General features: G+C 40.3%; 1 pseudogene; it reads right to left on the reverse strand.

The window, feature by feature from the left end:
• LOC123378727 overlaps positions 1-20,330 on the reverse strand; it is a 215,328-nt pseudogene that overhangs the window by 174,420 nt on the left and 20,578 nt on the right.

The raw sequence follows: 20,330 nt of genomic DNA on the forward strand, positions 1-20,330 counted from the left end.
CGCTGCAAATACTGCAAATGTGGCCACACACCAGCGCTGGTAGCTGTGAGTGTGGCCACACACCAGCGCTGGCCCTGCACAGCTGGATGACCAGCGCTGCAAACTACCAGCGCTGCAAATCGTAAGTGTAGCCATACCCAATGCCTCATTCTGAAAGTTCCAATTGTTCAGCTAGCCAGCTGGATGATTTCTCTAAAACACCTTAAATGAAAGATGGGAAAAGCAACAAAACTGAACTTTTTCTTTTGCCTCTTCCCTAAACAGAATCAAAACCAAAATTTACTGAGGTTCAGAACAGGAAATCATTCATGTTACCTGAAGTCTCTATGTTCATCAGAGAGGAGAGGGGTCTGCCTGTCTGCCCTAGACGAGATCATCACACTGGAATGAGGAAGGGGGATGCTCTTAAAGATAACCTATGTACTAGAGAATGATAGGATTCACTTCCCACCCACCAAACATTACCTGCCACCAGGATTACAGAACACAACAGGTAGAGGGGAATCAGGAAATTTATGGGGGTTTATTGCTAGTCTAAGTAATCCTATGCAATTATGAACTCTTTGGGATTATTTTACATGCACTAAAATAAATGTTTACGAGAATATACTTTTAACCAAAAATAGTAAGAAAGTTCGACTCATCTTTGTTTAAACTCTGTGACGCAAGGAGGTCTTTGGATAAATCAGGAAACTGGAAGATACACATAGGTCCAGATATTTTTATGGTAGTTTTTCTCTAATTAAAATCGCCACTGAATAATCTCATAATAGCACAATTCCAGAAAAAGTAACCTGATCTTCAGGTCTGCTTCGGTCCTCGTTTCAGTTATCCAGCTGCAACCGAGGTAGACTTTATAACTGAGACACCAGTTATAATTATCCTAAAAAATTAGAAACCAAGCTGCAGCAAATAAACCCCTGATTTTGCATAATAAACTAAAATTGAGTAAATAGAATTAAATAACTGTTTAAAATAAGCGGACATTTGTTATTACAAGCATTTTGGCACTTAACATACCAAGAACTATGCAACCAGCCACAAAATACTATAAAGACATACTCAAATCAACAGATGCCTGTTGTTTGTCCAGTGACCAGATACAAATACACCAACGCTTTCACTTCTCTTCCTTGGAGCCTATTATTTAGACCTTATTTCTCTTTGGGAACTATACACTGATTTATTTTAATTATTCCTAACATATGACATCTACTCCATTATGTGTAGGCTTGACGAATTCAACTTTTATTATAATTGGCAGGTTACATTGATTTTAAAGCTTTTTATTTTTAATTATTTACATTTTCACAAAATATGATTTTAAGCATTTTTTCCAATTTTTATCAATTTAGATTTTCACAATGGCCTGAAATTACAGGTAGACAGAAAACAATAGGGTTGGTCATTCAGTCATTTCATGACAGCTGATGCTAAGATTCAAAAAGTTAAAGCTTGTAATCATCAAAACACAAATTGTCAATATCATATCAAAATATATAAACTCTAATAAGTTCTCAAGCAGCATCTCTCTCATGTTGCCTATCTGTAAATTTCAGTGATTATAGATTGAAACATTTTTTCATCAGTTTGAGTGTGTACTTTAAAATCAAAGTTTTACTGACATTTATCAATACAAAATCTCATCCTTCCATACCTAATTATGTGATTCCACAGAGGACAGAAGCAGTCAGTTTCCTTTCTGGACAGTTGTGACCTGAATATATTTGAAAGTTGCACTGTGCTGTCATAGTCAAACCTATTTCTGGGCAACAGGCAATGGCTTTAGAACGTAACTGGAGCTTTCTGGCTGTCAATGAAGTCCTGCCCATGACTACAACAACCAATAAATGCACATGTCTCTTTCTCTTAACGTAAGGTATAAATTCCATTTAAGAATGGCAGAGGGCACTCCAGCCAGTGCATTTAAAGGTGATCACTAATGCACATTTTGAATGGTTAAAGTCACTCAGCTTTCAGCCTCATGCTTTATAATACCACTTGAGGAGTTTTAAACTCACCTTGAAATCCAATGCCTGTCATATTTTATTGCTTAATTAAAATAATGTAATCAAAAACCTCAGAGAACCAATGTTGACTGAAAAGATTATGCTAATCTAATATGTATCTGATATTCACATATTACTCTGAGCAGGATAAGATGACTAATAAAATGAATTAATAAAATTAAACATATCCGACTATCTTGTTAAATGGTATTTTTATCTCAATATTTATATACATTTGTTATGAAAGGGATATACTCTGTTGAAAGGGAATAAACACTTATGATTAAACTTGTCCAACTTGGTGCTCTCACCAACCATTAAACAACAATATGTGCATTATAAACTCTACCTTGTAAACCCTCCCAGTCCACTGAGCAAGGAAACTAACCCTTACTCTTGGTGGAGTAAGGGGGTTGGACACTTTAGGGAGGAAAAAAAGGAAGAAGAGCCCAAAAGGCCAACCCAAAGCCAGGAATCAGGAAATAATTAATAAATCACACTGCTGATACGTTATAGCCAGAGAGCCAAATTTAAACCTGCGGTAAAAAAGCACAGCTACAGTGACTTCAGAGGAGACACATCTGAATACACGTCTGAATTTGGTTTCTACTCTCTGGGCAAGGAATCCTCCACCAGGATTGCACCAAAAATGGCCTGATGGAGTTTGACACTGTGTCCTATGGAGGTCTGAAATATTTTATATGGCACAGCCAAATTGACCAGATTCTCTCTCTTTGCAGCTACTCCCCACTCCAGCATAAAAGTACTATGAAGTCTGGGAGATCCACTCATGCAAGGAGATAGACATAGCTGACCCTCTGTGCCTCCTCTTATCTCTGTGCTATGTCAGTGGCCATATGGCAGAATTTAAATGCACCAAACTTATGACGGTTGAAAGAGGGTAAAGAAAAAAGGATAGAGATGGAGAAACAGATAGGCTGGTAGAGAGGAGGGGTGGGAGAAGTGGTGCTCCTGGTAAACCTATGTAATTATGCACCCCACCCTATTTTTCCATTAAAGGATAAGTCTTACGGCAGGTTCCTTTCCACTTTTCTCTGAATGCATTGCAATGAGAGAATCCAGACCTGAGCTCATACAATAGTATACAATAGTGATTGTCTGCTTCCTTTCCTACTGCTGCTGGTATTTTAGTACAATGCCAAGATGACTTCACACTGTCCTGGTCCTGGGTATGTGGAAAATCAGATAATGCCCTAACGTCCAACTGTTTCAATACATTTCCTTAATGACAGTATTACCAGAAAGTTCAGACTTATCCTCCATCACCCTTTTGGGGAGTAGCTCACAAATGTGTGTGCAGAGATAGATTTTTCTGGCACGCATCCTGGCATCCACAAATCCCCCTGTCACCAAGTTTATTTCACATATAAGTTTGAAGTCTGGAATCACCATTGCACAAGGCCTGTCAGATAGGCAGACTGCATTAACACGTGAAAGGTGATTATACAGGTCATCACTGGTTACAAACTACATTACTGATACTGACAAAATTAGCTTCAGTGTTTTGAAGTCATAAATCTATCAAAAGTACTATCAATGCTTCACTACCCTGCCACCCTCATTAACAAGAATTTCATACTGACAATATGGAGGTTTTAAAATAATCTTTTTACTACAATAATTCAGCTCTTCAAAAAAAACTAAATAGCTAAAAATTGTTAATGAAAAAAGACAGGATTAAGCAGCAAAAAGAAAAGCAAAAACCAAAACACTCACTAGAAGTTTGTAGATCAACATATTCTTGCCTTAGATTAAACGATGACCTCAGAATTTTATAAGCACAAGAGACAAATTTGACACCAAGTCAATTTTCAAAAAGAAAACATATACCCTTCTATAGAATAATACAAGAGATGAAGAGGGAGAAATCAAACACAGACTGAGTTGGGAACTTCTGTGAGTGAGCATCCCTTGAAACTTTCAGACAAAAAATCCTTAATAATTCTGTGAGAATTTATTTTTTCTCTGTCATCTTAAATAGGCATACCTGTCTAGATCTAGTAGTTATAGATGTAATTTATCACTTTAGTCTTTAACAAGAAGAGGTTTCTCCAGGAACAAACAAGAAAGAAAGTACTGTTGAAATAGCTAACAGCTTATAGAATGAGTTTTAAAACATGGAAATTAAAAATATTTTCTTCCTTTATTTATATTCCAGGAAAGTTAGAATCCTGACATTAGCCCCTGCACAGTTTTCAAAAATCTCTATCTTCTGATGGAGAAGTGCACTACTGTAAATAAGGACTCATGTTCAGGTCTTATTGTTAAATTGATCTGATGCTAGTTCCTCAATCTTTTTAGTTCCATTAGGGGGTGGGGTTCCTGTTAGTACGAACTTTACCTAAATACTGCTATACTGGGCCATTAATTTGCAAAAAGAAAAAAAAACTTAGATTTTATATTTACTGAAAAAGAACTACGTTTTCGGGAGGTTCTGCTCTTTCTGCATATCCCAGATTAAGTGTTATGAAGATCCCCACTACTGTTTTCAGTTCAATAGATTCCCCTAAAACATTAAACCTTAAGAAACAGGTTGTTGTGCCATAGGATGGCACACAATTAAACCTGAAAAATTACCTTATTTCTGGATGCTTTTTTCCTGGGTGGTTTTAACTTGACCAGCTACCACAGACAGCACCTCCACAGAAATGTATTCATCAAAGCAACTCCACACTCCAGTCTGGCATAAACCTTTGTAGATATTTGCGATTGGCTAATGAGGGGGAGATGGGGAGAAAAGTATAGGTAGTGAGATCTGGCCCTAGAATACTAAGATAGAACAAAGTAGTATGTTTTAAATACAGGAGATAGGTTTGGTTCACTCCTTAGCCCAGTTTATTTCATTAAATTGAATGGATATATTTATATGCAGCAAGTGCTAAAGTGATGGCTAAGTCTGTCCCTGACAGCACACTGTACCTTTTGAGAGTGGTACAAAAAGAGCTGTTCCACGGGACATTGTGAGGAGCTAATAGCAGGTGATACACTACTGACCTAACACAGTTCAGGTCCTCTGATCTTTTGCAAAAAACAGGGCCCTTGACCGTACCTTTTCAGGCACAGTCTCACATTAGAAATGCACTGCCCCATGAAGTGATTTCTCCAGGAGGCAAAAATTCCCATAGAGCTTCTCAGGAGGCATGCAGGGTGCACCAATCAGTATATTTCTTCAGGGGATGCAGCTTAATCCTGCATGCATCCAGCCAGTTGTGCTGCCTGATGCATAGGGAAGACAGGAGGACCATGGTCCTGCTTCCATCTTCTCTCTTTCAGGGTGTCTTCTGCCAGAGGGGGTGCGCAACATCAGCAATTTCTGCACGGTAGGGAGAGCAAGAATGGCAATTATACTCACTGGGGCACAGGAGTGCAACAAGGGGGGGTCCTTGCACCCTCCCCTTGTGCATCAGTCAAACAACACGACATAATCTGGCCCAAAAATAGCAAGAGCAAGAACAGGTCCAAATGAATAGATTTTTAATTTTTGCCCATCAGTGTATTGTCTACCCAGATATTCCAGGCATCCTTTTCAAGGTGTCAAACTTACGTCTTTGATACGAGGGTAAACCCATTCTACTGAGAACATGCACTTTAACACAGAAACAGTCTAAAATTGCGTTTTTTGACATCTCTGGCTGCCTCAACACATTAGGAGCCGATGCCTGTATCAACACAGCAATCAAGACAGTAAGTGTGTACCGGAGGAGCTGTATTGTATGATCCACATGACATGCTAGCGCACAATCTTTGAGCTTCTCTTCCATTTCAAGTCTCTCTTACATATTCCTAGTGCTAAAAGAACTGCACTATCAAAACACTCACCCATATTTTTATCTACCACCACGCACTTATGGTTTAAGCCATATGTGCAATTTTATTTAGTTGATTGGCAAATATGCCTATCATTTGGCATTAAGGGGGCAATTTCTTATAGTCTCTGGGAGGGTCATATTATTCTATTTTTGAAGTATTAGTTTAAATCAAGATGGTTAGTAAAATAAGGTAATGTTTACAGCCATGTATCATGGCAGTTCTAATGATGATTTAGATCAAATCCAGTAAAAAAAAAGAAGACACATCATAGCAATGAATTAGATTCTAAAGCAGTACAACTTCTTGCTTTCAATAATACAACATACATAATCTCCTCAGCAATAGTGGCTATAAAAATTAAGGGTATACCATTAGTCAATCAGACTATTTCTGAACGAATTAATTATGTGAGGGAAAAATCAGCAAGCAAGGATAAGACTGCCTCCAAAAACACACTTCCCCTCTCTCTCAACAATCCACTCCACTTAATTCAATCTGAATTCATTCTAAAATCAAAGAACTGAAACTGTTTTCATCAGGGTCAATGATGAGTGTAGCTCTCACTTTGGTCTCTGAATTTTTCTGGTTTATACAGGGCAGTGCTCTATATCCTTTAGACTTATTGCAAATGTGTGACTCACCAGCTGGCACATCCCCAGGTGGCTGGGCATGGCATAGCAGGCTCTTCTCCTTTAGCGCCCTTGCTGACAGCACTATCCCAGCCTGGTGGTGATCTGCTTCTTCTTGCATCTTGGCCCGCGCTTGGTCACTATAGGCCCTGCGCCTCTCAGTGTAAACCAATAGTCCCTTCAACTTCACACTGGAACCCCGTTCTGAGCCCAGACTCATTAGTCCTTACCTCTAGTGTCAGACCTTTCAGTTACCCTTACCCCGTGAGAGTAGGGCAGGGAAGGGCACTCCACTTTCCTCAGTAGGTTGGTAGGGGAACCTAGGCCCTTCATCGGGTTCCAGTCTAGGGACCCTTGGATAGGCAGTCAAGGTCTGACTACCCAGACCCCTTGCTGCCTCCCTGGGCCACTTCCTACTTCTCCCTTTACCTCAGCCTCTTTCTGGGTTCCCACTATATCAATTCCATTCCTGCTAAGCCCCTGGAATAGGCTCACTGCAGAGCTTGTCAGCACTTTCTGCTACCCAGCTGGTTCTACTGAAGGAGAGTTTTCTCCGCTCCCCTTACAAGACAGTCCCTGACTCGGCAGTTTTCCTGGTCCCTGCAGACCCCTCCACCAGCATGCAGAATCCTGGGTGGATGCACTTTCTGCAGCTCCTGCCCAACTGCCGTGGGCTCCCTGTTGCAGGCCTTCCTTCCTTCAGAGAGGCTCTGTCTGCCAGCAGTCCCACTCAGATCCTTGACTCCAGCCAGGCTTCACTCACACTCACACTGAGACAGAGAGACAGACACACACACACAGCAATCTGCTCTTTTTCCTTACTCCTCCCTAACTGAGCCAGTTTCAGGCCTTCTAACTTCTCCCTCCAGGTTCGACTCTTAGGTGTAGCAGGGCATGGCTCAATGCACCCACAGGCTTCCATTAACCACGGCAGGCCCAGGGTGGGGTTGGTATACCCCATCACACTCATGCACAGAAGAATCGTCTTTACCTTATCCTAGTACAATCTTGTGATTGATCCCACTTGTCTGGCAGATTTCAATATACTATGTGCAATAGCCATATCTTAAATTTTCTAGCATTGTCTACATTCCTCGGAAGAGCCTCAGAAATCCATTCCATGACTGCATGCTACATTTGCAGTAACACTAGTTAGGACACAGAGACAGAAGGAATATCAATCCTTGTGCTTCAGGGCATAAACTCTCTGGCTCGGGGCAGGGGGGATTCCAGAACCACCACCAACTGCCCAATGACATGGCATCCCACCACAGGACAAGTGCTATACTGCATGTGGAGTTTTTAACCTTCCTCTACAGATCTAGGACACTGGGAGGGAGAATGCCCCACTAGACTGACCTAAGGTCTGTTCTTCTTTGGCATTTCCTACCACCTGTTCTTTTGCTACTGCTTAATATCACTGTGATCCCACTTGTACAAGTCACTTACTGATAACGGATGAGTGATCACCTTTATGCTGACAACATGCAAGACAGGGACGTTTGTAATTTTTGCCAATTAATTTCTGGAATTCAGTTATCAAATCCCTGCATCTAATATACACATCCTCATTCATCATGAAATGTAACAAGACAAAGTGTCCTTTCCTGGTTTAATTGTACCTTTTACAATCATTTGAGAGTCTTCACTTGGAACTAGACTGGACAAAGCCTTAAAGAAGGTAAATTATTTAAACATGGTTTTAATACATTTTAACCTTCAATATGAGGGCCAGACCCTCAGCAGATATAAATGAGCACAGCTCCATTGACTGTCATGCTATGCTGAGCATTTGGCCCTGAGTTTTCACCAACAAAATAAACTCCTTTCTAACCTTTTATCAATGCACTACAGCTCCCAGCAGTCCTGGGGCTTCCAGATGTCACACATGCACTTCATTTCTCTTCTAAGATCTTTAAATCAAACTTTATTCTCTGCTACAGCTAAAGATTTTCTCTCTTGTGCTCCCTCTTGCCTCTCACTTGCAGTTCCTCATTCTTGCTCTGCCTCTTGGTGTCAAATCCAGAGGTCACGCAGAAGGTGGTAGGAGTCAGACTGAACCTCTAACCCTAATTCAGAGTCCACACGGACATTAGACACCCTCTTACATAGAGTCTACAGATGTCTAAGGGGGTATCAGTTGGTGTGACTTGCATATGCCAAGGAACTACAAGAAGTTGCAAGTTGAAGCAGCTTTTCCTCTCTTCTGGCTTCTCAGCACATAAACTACACCACTGTAGACTCCATTACACACCAGTAAAGTGGGCCTAAGTCCAGTCAGTCAAATAAAATCTGAGAGTGAGAACCTTGCTAACAGTGAGAGGGTCTAAGTTAGTCTGGGGATGGGGTGGTCTAACTTGTATCTCCCCTGCATTTGGCCCCGGTTCTTTAGGTTTTCCCATGCCTCAGCTGTCCATAGCTACTGCTCTGGCAGCATATTTGGGGTAGAGCTCCCCAAGCGTAAGGCTTTGGCCAAGTGCCCAAGGAGGGCATTTCGCTCAGCACAGTGGGTGGTTTTCTTTTTCTCCATTTATGGCTCACAATCCTCATCCCAAAATAACAGTAATTTGAAAATTATTTTAAATAAAATCAGGATGTATTCAAGCTAGAAAACAAAGATGAAAACAAATGGAAGTTCTGCACAATGCAAAGCACCTACTCGAAGACTACACAAAGCCTCATGTGTAGAAAAACCCTTCTATTTACTAGTGATTTAAACAAAACATGGATATCCCACAGCATGTATGTCAGTCCCTTCCCTTTTGCTGATGAACACATGCTCCTGCCTGCTCATGTCAGGGAGAGTGGGTGAAAAGCAGGTGGTACAGAGCCAGCTATGCTGTCTCTATGTCCACCAGAGATTCCCAGTGAATCTCCAGCTGGCTGTTTAAGCCATCTTTCTGTCGGCTCTGTGCCACCAAAAGGGGATAGAGTAGAGCTGAAGATCTGGCTCCAAGGCTACATTACTGAATGTATCCAGGCCTCTTACTAATAAGGCAAAATCAGACCGAGAAACTCTTTTTTCCCAAATATTTGGAGTAAAAGGTTGACAGATCAGGGCCGCCCAGAGGGGGGAAGCAAGAGGGGCAATTTGCCCCGGGCCCCACAGGGGCCCCCATGAGTGTTTTTCGGGGCCCCGGAGCAGGGTCCTTCACTCACTCTGGGTCCAGGTCTTCAGCGGCAGGGGGTCCTTCCGCTCCGGGACTCGCCGCCGAAGTGCCCCGAAGACCCACGGCCGGGGGGTCCTTCCGCCCTGAATTCTCTGGGAGGCCCTGTGACAGATTCTTTTGTACTTTGTCTTTCAGAAAGGAGTAATTTACAAGTGCTGGGTTCTTGTGGGTTGCAGGAATACTACCCAGTTTTGTAGCTCATTAATTGCTAGTGAGCTGTAAGATTTCTATATGATTTTAATCAATACAGTACCTTTCTGTTGATTTGTTCTGAACAGCTGAAAACATACACCATAATTCCCAGAGAATATCCCCAAGTCCTTGGTTCTTTCATTTTTTCCTATTATAGCAGGATTGAAAAGTGCCCCATTCATGGTTGAGAGAAGAGACGGGGTCAATGTTATATCACATCTGCAGAAACAGAAAATATCAGACACCGTATCTATAAAGCATGTGTAGAAATTACAGTAGAACCTAGCTAATTTGCGCTAGTAACTGAGAGACTTTGCAAATGATTGAATGCTGCAAATTGGCAAGTAACAATAATGCAACTTCCATACTAGATCAGACCAGTGGTCCATCCAGTTAGTACCTGGTCTCCAACCTGGATCAGTACCAGAAGCTCCAAAAGATGATGCAAGAAAGAGTGTTATAGACCTACCCATGGGAGAAGTTTCTTCCTAATCTTCCACCAGTTTATGGTTAGTGCAGTAAATGAACATATACAATAGAAAGGAGATTAATGCACCACAATGTACTTTGCTTATGTATTCTGACAATTTTAGGTTCCTTTTAAAAGTATAATGCTTCATAATAGAATAGTAACTATAATACCGTACATTTTCTAAAATAACAAATTTTAGTCACATTAGATCTCACTACTGCACCCTGCTATTAAATCTTTATAAAGAAGTGAGGAGAGACAGCTCTTTTTTTCCTACTAATCTACACACTGTGTACAAAGTGTGTAAATCAGTGAAATTGGATTAGTGAGGTTGTATTGTAGGAAAAGATATTCAATTGATATATGCATGTGTATTAAATAAATCATGCCTGACAGAGACTACTGGGGCTAGAGGTCTCAGACCTAGAAGTTCTCTTATTCACTCTTTACTGTCAAACACCCTCACTACTGTCTGTCTCAGACGTCCTCTTCCTACTAGAAGTGCATATAGTAGAGCCCTGATAGAGCTGAACTCATAGGTCATCTGGTAGCATATATTTCTACATACATTTAACACTACAGAAAGTTTAATCACCACATTCTGATAGAAAAATGAGCTGAATGTAAGCACATGCCAATATGATACCCTATGAAGGAATTCCACAGCACAGTATATACTCCGTGGCTAGATAGATTTCCATGACTCCATCTATCCTTGCTGTTGTCCCTCTCTAGATCTGCAAAACCATCCTACTTACTTTCTATGGAGCGATGTCTACCATCATGCCTTCTACAATGAGGAAAACAGGAATTATTTTTCTTTCTAAATATAGGTGTCCTTGTAAGAACTTTCACCAATTTCCTCACTTTCCTAGGCCATTTCTTTGCTGCGTCTCCTCTTTTTTCCTGTCTCAATTCAGGCAGATTTTTTCATTTCCTACCTCTGATATTGTTCACCAACTTGAAGAAATCACTTCTCCTATTTACCACCCTGTGTTCTTTCATCTCTCATGCTAGCTGGTTCAGGTGGGTCTTCCTGCTTGCTCTAAATCTTCTTCCAGCTCATTAGTCCTCTACTCCACCCTTGATCTTCATCTCTTTCACCTTTATGATTGCCTTTAGTGTGCTTTCTGCTATCTGTGGCTTCCAGAAAACCTTTTCCCTTAGCACTACAGTACTTTTGCTTTCTTCTGTGACCATCTCCACATGATCCTCTAACCCTACAGTACTTTTTGTTATTGCTGTAAACCTGCTCACCTTGTACTTTGCCTGCAGGTCTGCCTCCATCAGCTTCTGAGGGATCAGGCTATTTCCTTTGTCCTTTCCTGATCATGATGCGCTAGCTTTTTTCTTCAGCTCCATGAGGCGTCCTCCTTTGTTTGCTCTTGTACACCCTCCTCTGGGCCATTGATTCCAGAGCTCTACTAAGATATAATTGATCATATTTCTCTGTTCACACTTAGATTTCACCAAGTGGCCAGCTTTTCCTGTCTTTTCTTATCAGCTGTTTCTAACACGTACAAGTTATTGTTCTTATATTTTACAAATCGACATATGGAGAATGATAGTATTGGGTTAGATTGCCAGGCAATGAACACAATGTACCAGGCATTTCAGAAATAAATTCACCTACCACTGCTTCCTAACTCAAGGTCAACTGAAATTCCTTACAGATTATGAAGAAGGAAAAGGTATTTTATGATAGCAATTCCAAGTTCATGTTACTTTTGTTAATGCTTTGAGAGAGCTAACTTCTCTGTAAGAAATGTGGGGTATTATTTCTTTAGATATTTTTATTCCTGGGGGAACACATTCCTTCTTCACAAGTTTAGGAGACAGAGATCATCTCCTTTATGCCCAGAAAAGGTACAGCATAGGCACCAGCAAAGCAAGATTCCTCATGCTGTCCTGGCAATGTACTTCAAACTAATCTGAAGGATTAGTCTAAGACTAAGAGGATAAGTCAGTCTCCCTGTCCATTCAATATTTTACTCTTTATTTAGACTACAATTAATGGTGACGGGCATTCTGGGGTAGTACATACTCACTAGGAACTGAACCCACCAATTAATTTGAAACTGGTGGAATTTATCAGTAAAGACTCTCAGAAGAAATAGCTTCAATTTAATTTTTAACAATAGCACAAAAATTATTGAAATGTTAACTGTCAGGGCTTATGATGTTAACATGATGGAGACCTTAATAATGCCAATATTAATTTCATATGATTTTGTACCTGACAGCGTTTTCAGAGAGATTTGAAAAAAATGTACATAGTGAAGGCACAAATTGATAAATAGCACTCAGTCACAAGCAACCTTACCCAACTCCCACTGAAGTCAGTGCAAGTCATTCCATTGACTTAGATTGGGTTCTAATTACTTGGCAACAGCATGTCCCTTCTACTAACACTAGCGTGATGAAATGGTTTATTAGCAAGGAAAATGATTTTGATTAGAAGTAGAATGAATGAACACCTCAGGTCAACAGGAATCGGAGCATCTTATCAGTGTCTCATTGCTTCCTCGGGCCCCAACCACCACTTATTACCCCTACCTGCTCAACAGCTTCCAGCTCTCCCATGCTACATCCTACTATGCCAGAAGGAGAATGAGGAAATCATTATTTTAATGAGTCTATCAAGTGAGCAGCAGCAGAAACTGGGGTACTATAAAGCTCTATATTTCTATAGGCCATAGATCCATGACCAGACTTGGCTCTGGTTTTGTCTTGGCAAAGTTCATACATGATAACTGAGTTTTGCCACCCCTCAAATGTAATTACGTGGGGTAATCTCTGGTTTTAATCAACCACTCATTTCTCTACATGTCTTCATCTACAATCAGTCACTCTAAATAAAAGACATATAGCATGAGGTAAAATAAATGTATTCTTTTAACAGGCTCATTTGTATCTAATGTTTGTTGTAGTAGTCTTTACTTCAATATATTAACAGTAAGATGATTTTATCTGTGACAAACAATCTTGCTCAATTCTTGCAGAACACCTCCTGCCCTGATCCCTATCCAAAATTCCAATTAACCGGGAGTTCATATTTTCACACCGCTCGGCAGTTTGATTATGTAAGTGCTTATTCAATGCACTAAAGACCTTAATCACCCCCTTCAAAGCACACGGCTCTATATAAGGCCTCCCATGTCTGAAATACATAAGGATCATCATCATAATAGTGTGGCAGCTGTGCTTTCTGCAAGCCAGAAAAGTTAGTTCTGAATACAGCAGACACACCTCAGCTACTGTCTACCATCTGCCTAGTTAGTGGGTAGACAACCACTGCAGACCAACACAGCTGCTCCTGACAATGTGAAAAACATCAGTACTTCCTTAAAGGCTTTGGCAATGTGGATAAACAATTTCAGTGAAAAGAATATTTAAAATTGCTTCAAATTTTCGCTGCAACTGCTATTATGCCTCGCACCACAACAAAGTGATTATGCTCAGTCAAATGGATTTTGTTCAGCAACTGTAACAATCTTACGCATTTTTGCAGAATACCAGTTAACAAGGCTAAAAGACCATTGTCCTGGACAAAGAGCTTTCATTATAGACACACTAAAATAATTACTGAGGTCTTTTATCCTCTCTTTTCTTTTAAGTAAAATGTTTTTTCCACTCTCAAGAGTTACTTTGGGCTACATCTTGCACTCTTTATCCGGCCACACACAAAGTGTTTGAGGTTTCTCAGAAAACCCTACTTTTATCAGTGACCCAAGTCTCAATTATTAAGGCTGAGCACACCATTTTCAATTAATAATTTAACATATATCACCATTTTTTTGCTCCCCATGTTCTCAAATTGACCGATAGAATTCTTGAACTGAATCATTATTCCTCCAGGAGCGTGCTGGGGGTAGTGTTCTATGTGTGGTAATGGTGTTGGCGGGGGTGAGGCAGGCCAGCAGTGTTCCACACTACAGGTTCCTCACAGGAGTCCTCTGCCAATGGGTGACTGTCGCTCAGAAAGAAGAAGTCATCATGTTGTTGCAGTACAACATAAACGATGAAGTGGGGCAAACTTTGAAGAACAGATTTTGTTTACTCATTTTTTTTAATTAGCCTTATATTAAATTTTATAATCTCAAAGAAATTTAGTACTGCCAGTGGTCCAAGTGTCCCAGACAGCCAGGCCTTACAATAGTCAATATCTGATAAGGCACTATTTAATTAAATAGGAATTCACAAGGTTGGAATCTCTATAGCTTGTGAGGTTCTATGACCCCTTTGTTAAAGTTCCTGGGTTCTGATCTTTAAACGCAGTCAATATCTAGTAGTAAGAGGAATAGTCACAAACTGAAACTGAGCATCACAAATGTTTACAAGACAGTCTCCCTGGTCCTCATTCCATCTGTGGCATAGTTGTGACAGCCAGGTGAATGCTTGTCCACTGGAAATCTCCAGAGTAAAAATATGAGAGTTGCATAAATTACATAGCCCAGCAAGTGTGATTTGAAATCTAATTTATAGTGATCTCAGGGTTTTGTTTACAGTTGCAAACCTTAAGCATAACTTAGAAGTTGTGGCAGATTTAGACATTTTGCATTCCCTTCTCCCTACACAAACCTGTTGGATACAACTATCCAGAAACAGCCCATATAGCAATCAGGCTGTTCTGCCAAGAGACTGCTAAACATTTTCTGACTATCCCCCGGCATCATCCACAGGAGAGGACTCTCTTTGTATCCAGATCATAATGTCTTTCATTGGTGGAAGCTATTAAAAAGAGCTATCCCACCTAATGGTCCATCTGTACAGAATATGGGCTCAGTTCTGCAAGCAGCTGAGTACTGAAGGCCAAAATGCTCAGCACCTTGCAGGATCAAGCCCTGTAATTCCTTTTAGGAGAGGTCAATGAAAAGTCTTGTGGTGAAAAGCACTTTGATGTGGCCACTGGAGGATTCATCTTGTATAAGGGAATCCTTGGGTTGTGCAGACCCACCACACCTCCTATGACACTCCCCTATCTGAAGTGTCCAGCTGTACCATACTCAGCATTTCACAGAAAAAGTATATTTATTCCCATGAAGCCTTTCCATCCCATGGCTCCTTTTGCTCTAGCCCCTGACTAGGGAGGCAAAACTGGGCCAAATTCTGCCCTCACCTACAACAGGTTCAACCCCACTTAGGTCAGGACAAAATTCAGCCTTCTAAATCATACACTCTGAAAAACTGCAGCTTTCTTCAGATTGGCTGATTTTATGTCAGGACTGAAGGCTCATTATTGCAGTTTTATTCTGCTGTTACTGCTCCAGTAAAGTAGCACAAGAAAAGGTTAAGTGAAAAAAAATCATTTACTAGTATAGTGGGCTTTCCCTCCAAGTTCCCACAGACTTTAGCCCTGGCCTAGATCAACAGCCATCTACATCTAGTCTTCTCTTCCTTCATCCCCCCCTCCTTTTTTGGGGGTGGGCGGCCTATTCCAAGAGGAGAAATGGGAAAACATTAAGGATCAACCTGGCCAAAAGTGAAATGGAGTCTGAAAACGTAACACAACTGCTGTATTATCTTCCATACGCTTTTAAACTTTCAAGCTTTCTAATAAATGTACATGTTTATACTAATTATTAACAGATAGTAATTGGAGCTAGATTAATGAGAATCCTGCTGTCACATTGCAGCATAAATTTTTAAAGACATCTTTAAACATTTGGACAAAATATCTATATATATTTAAAATGGCATTTTTAACTGGTAAATGTAATTATCTAACTGAAGCAAAAAAAAGGATAAAATTGATTGAATCAAAATATTCCGTCATTGCCATATACAAGCATCCAGAGTACCTTTACAACAAATGAAAGTATTCTTTATTTTATGCTTTTAAAAATGCATTAAGGTAATTGCTGTGCAACAAATTACCTTCTTTACTCTAAGCTTGGGTACAACATCCCTAGCATGTATATCAATTGTGCATATTGTCATGATGCTGTGACGATCACCGGAGTGAGTTCCCTAACAGCATGTCTATAAGGGCATTCAGTTGAGCAATCTGCAAAATAATTACATTTCAATGGAGATATTTCACTGTGAGGGGAAAGAAAACCTATTATATGTCAAGTGCTAAATGGAACCGTTCTGGTATCAAGATGCATTTATTGGTGTCTTTAATCAAAGCAAATAACTTTTGCAAACTAATAATGGTATTGTTTTCTTACCATTTTAATTTGCTTCTTTAGTAACAAAAATACACTTTGTAGCTAGTGGCCATTACTCCATTTCAAAATGAACACTGGTTTTCAGTTTCATTTGCACTATTACATCATCAGTGTGCCATGTGGTTAAGTTATTAGGTGTTTAACATCTAACACATAGTAATATTACTGTACATATGCTATTTTGGAAATTAATATGAATTATTTTTGTCACAGCTGCCATAAAAAAAATTACGTTTTGCCCTGATTCTCCAACAGTAAGTCTGCTTTGTGCCAGACGAATGGTGAAAAGCAGGTTGATCTGGCCACTGGAGGATTTGCTTTGTATAAGGGAATCTCAGGGTTGTGTAGACCCACCACACCTCCTGTGACACTCCCCACTCCACCTGCTGCTGTAAGGGATGTGGCCTGGGGACAGAGGGTATGGCTCAGACACCCCTATTCCCCAGAAATCCCTGCCTTTTGTAACTCCTGAGGGCTATGGGTAGATGGCATAGACTAGAGCAATCTTCAGTCTGCTCTAATTTATTCCAAGGAACCAGATCAGCACAGGATGTCTATCATCAGGGCATATGTCCTCCTAACTAAGATTGTGAAAGTTTCAACTTAAACCTTGTAAAGCCTTCAGATACTATGGGGGACAGTGTCAAATTACTATTAATAATCTTACTTTCTATACTTGCATATCACTTTCACACACCTGTTTGTGACTGTAATCTTTCAGAGCAGTTTCAAACTCCCTCTTCAAGAAGCTCAAAGGTAATTCCAACATCAGCAGCCCACTAGATCTGACTGCCCATCAAAGCCACTTAGGCAGGATAATCAAACACCCACTAGTTTCATGGCTTGTCTTCATATGGTGCTACATCTGCTCAATATGCAACAGCAGTTAAAAAAGCTAACAGAATGTTAGGAATCATTAAGAAAGGGATAGAAAATAAGACAGAAAATATCATGCCACTACATAAATCCATGGTATGCCCACACCTTTCATGATTTTGTACACTGTTTCTTCCAAACGCCTCAAACAACAACATTTCTGTTAGGCAGAATGCTGGTTTTCCTTAACATGCTAGAGGTGTGATTTATCATGTTCTAAGCATCTGTCTTTTTCTGGACACCTCTTCAAGTCTATTTTCCAGCACAAAACAAGGCATCCGGCCCAAATAGACACAATGCTCATTTCCATCTGTGACTGGCCAGAAGATTGCATCCAACCCTACTAGACACAGTCCTGGCTATAACTGTCCATTTGTGACTTCTAGGCTTGAAGTTTAGGAATAAATCCACTCACTCTGTAAAACCTCCCGTTGACTTACAAGTCCAGAAACTTACAGTCCTGATATTCAAAACCCATGGTGGAATTAGCCCTAGATAGCTGAGAGATGATTTCTTCCTCTACAATATCCAACAGCAACTACATTCCTTTGGTTTACAATGAAGCTATAGGGGGGCTCATGAATATGAGAGGCAGAATTTTCACAGGAGCTCAAGCTACACCTTGGCAACCCATCCCACAAGGGAGAGGAATGTCCACAGAACTAACCAAAAAACATATTTCTTCAGTTTAATTTTCCCTTACCCTTTCTGCACATGTGGGTACATCTCATACACTTTACAATGTATAATACCAAGTTCAGCTCCTTAAAATCCCAACCATTATTAAGAAAATGATTTTGGTGGACTGTATCCAAAGGCAACAGCAGTGGATCACTGTTCATATTACTCAACGATTGCATATAATTTGGCTTCACTGAAACAATCTCTGCTCTGAAAAGGTTGAACTCTGGGCTATTATGAAGACTAAATTAACTCTCATCACTCGAGTGAGTGATCCATTCACATCAAGGTCAAAATCACTAGTTGAACAGCCTGGGAAAGCTGACACTGTAGCTGACTCACCTACAGTTACTAATGGATAAGGCTGTATTATTTTCTCAGCCAGTGGGGATTTCAATGTAAACATAAAATTAACCATTTGCTGTGAAAAACAAAAACAGTGGGAAAATGTAAAATTCAGCCTTTTCACTTTTTCTTTTAACTGCACATATTTAGCTAAAAGCCTGAGAGATTTCAATGTGATTGATCTTGCTGAGACAGGTATGAAAGCACAGGAGGCAAATGAGGGTAGGACCTTGGTTGGTTTCCCCTTGGAATCTCTTAAATTGAGCCTGAAGATCAGACAATTGAGAGCACTACGGGGGAGAGGAAATAGGGAAGAAAGGAAGTTAGAAGGAATCAAGGATCAGCATCTCCCAAATAAAATAATACCCTTTCATCAGGGAAAGAACAGGGTCAGGTCTACCTTCTTACTTTTAAGTTCTCGTTCTCTTTTCACACCCTGAATTAGGGCTGATTAACAAATGGAATTTTCATCTCACAGGAAATTCTAATATTTCATCTGATTTCATTCTGAAAGGGGACCAAAAAGATAGATAGAGGATGGTGGGATGGAGAGATGGATAGATTAAAAAAATTATAAAACAGAAAGTTCCAAAAATTTCAACATCAGAAAAGTCAAAACATTTAGTTTCAGATTGACATTAATCTCTGCATCTGCCTGAGCTGCTGCTGTGCCTTATGAGAACTGTAGTTTCAGGTCTCTCGTGCCCCGACTCTTTCTTATCGGCCTTGTTCACTGGCTAGCCTACATCTCTGATGATTCACTGTTATGTCTCTGTGGTTGGAACTCCCATGATGTATCACAGCCATTCAACCACAGGAAGAGAGCACAGTGCATTGTGGGAAATATAGTCCAACCAGGAAGGGGGGCCCATAGGGAAGAATGGGGAGCAGAAGAAACAACAACCCCCATTAGGCACTGTGGCTTAGGCAGAGATTAATGTCGACCCAAAATGAAATGTTTGATTTTCCTGACAGAAATTTCAGCCAAAAAAATCAATATTTTCCTGCAGAAATTTTTGGTGAAACCCCCTTTGCTGATGGAGAAATGTTTTGTTATTTTTTAGATATAGATAGAACCAGCCCAGCCCCAACTTCTGCTCTCAATACTTTAGTCTGCAGATCAGACTCTTAAATGTTCCAGTTGCCTTGGGGTGATTAAACCATTCAAGGCTTGTGCACTTGTGCCGATCAAACTAAGTTGGCTTCCTAAACTGATTTAGTTATTTCAGTGCAAGTCTGCACATCTGTGCTCTTATTTAGACATAAGTCTCCATACACCAAAGTAACTGAATCTGTTCTAATTATGTGATAATTAGAATTAAGTAACCTTTGGCATACTACTCGCTTAGTATTATTGTGAAATATAATGCAATAACCTTTGGTTATTTAGCGTGAGGTGCAGCTCAGCCCTCAGAAACAGGGGGAAGGAAAAGCACTCAAGAACACTTTTTTTTTTACCATGCCCTGTCTAATTAGCAAAGGGCAGGAAGACCAGAAGACATCCCCTTTCTCGTAAATTCTTCCTCACTGCTAAATGGTTTAGTAACCCTCAGGGCAGGTGGCAGACAGGCTCCAACTACCCTGGCCAGGCAGGTTTATTCACCCTTCCTTCTGTGGTTTCTCCCCCTAGAAGCAGCAGAATGAAGTCTGGATGGAGCCCTTTCATTTTCTAAAATAATTTGCTTCACTGCATTATGTGTCACAATAATACTAAGCGAGTAGTACGCCACCCAATTATCGTACCTGCCCTTTGCAGACCCAGGCCTTTGAAAAGTGTACAAACTCCTCTTTTGTATTGTACATTCCCACTGCCATTTGTATTTCCACCTTCTCATCAAATTTAAGGTCACCAACAGTGTCAAAAAGCTTCAGCAAATGTCTGGTAATCTGTTGATACGCATTAAAAAATTGCAGCTAGAATAATTTTCATGTGGACACCAATAGCAATAGAA

Source organism: Mauremys mutica, chromosome 10 (genome assembly GCF_020497125.1).
Source record: "Mauremys mutica isolate MM-2020 ecotype Southern chromosome 10, ASM2049712v1, whole genome shotgun sequence".
NCBI classification, from domain to species: Eukaryota; Metazoa; Chordata; order Testudines; family Geoemydidae; genus Mauremys; species Mauremys mutica.